We start from the raw sequence: 615 nt of genomic DNA on the forward strand, positions 1-615 counted from the left end.
TGCAGGTGAGCAGATTTATTTGATACATGTTTGTATCTTTGTCATTTTATTTCGTTACCATGAATTTAATACTAACAAAATAAAATGACAAGAAGAAATGTAAAATAAAATTCATTGACTCACCAATGTACTTCTCCACAGCGTCTGCTTATTTGAAAATAAAGTCGATCCTGTTTTGTTTTCTCAGAAACACTTCAGTGGCTCTGTTGTACAGTTTTCAGGTCCATTAGCAAGTCATTTTCGATCGACATGGAAGCTAATGCTGAAAGCCGTTTTTGTCCGGTCGTGTTTCTGGTATAATTTTAATTTCCCTATTTTTTATTTATTTTTTATTTACTTTTTCGTTGTGGAGCTCCGTCTCCCGGCGTGCCTGTTTACCGAGCTGCAGATCTTCGCGAGTGTCCCCAAATGTTTTTAAACGCACCAGTCACTTTGCAAGCAAGAGGCTTTCCCAGCAGTACAATTTCCAGCATTTCTCAAAGGCTGCGAGACATGGGTACCGTTCATAATTGGTCGTCTGAAAATGACGGACAAACCCTTTTCCTTGCTGGGACAGGCTAACTAGCGCAGGAGTTGGGCGACCTCTTTGCACAATATCCAGCTTTTCGTGGAAGG

Source organism: Hippocampus comes, unplaced genomic scaffold, assembly GCF_001891065.2.
Source record: "Hippocampus comes isolate QL1 unplaced genomic scaffold, H_comes_QL1_v1.1 scaffold310, whole genome shotgun sequence".
Taxonomy (NCBI): Eukaryota; Metazoa; Chordata; class Actinopteri; order Syngnathiformes; family Syngnathidae; genus Hippocampus; species Hippocampus comes.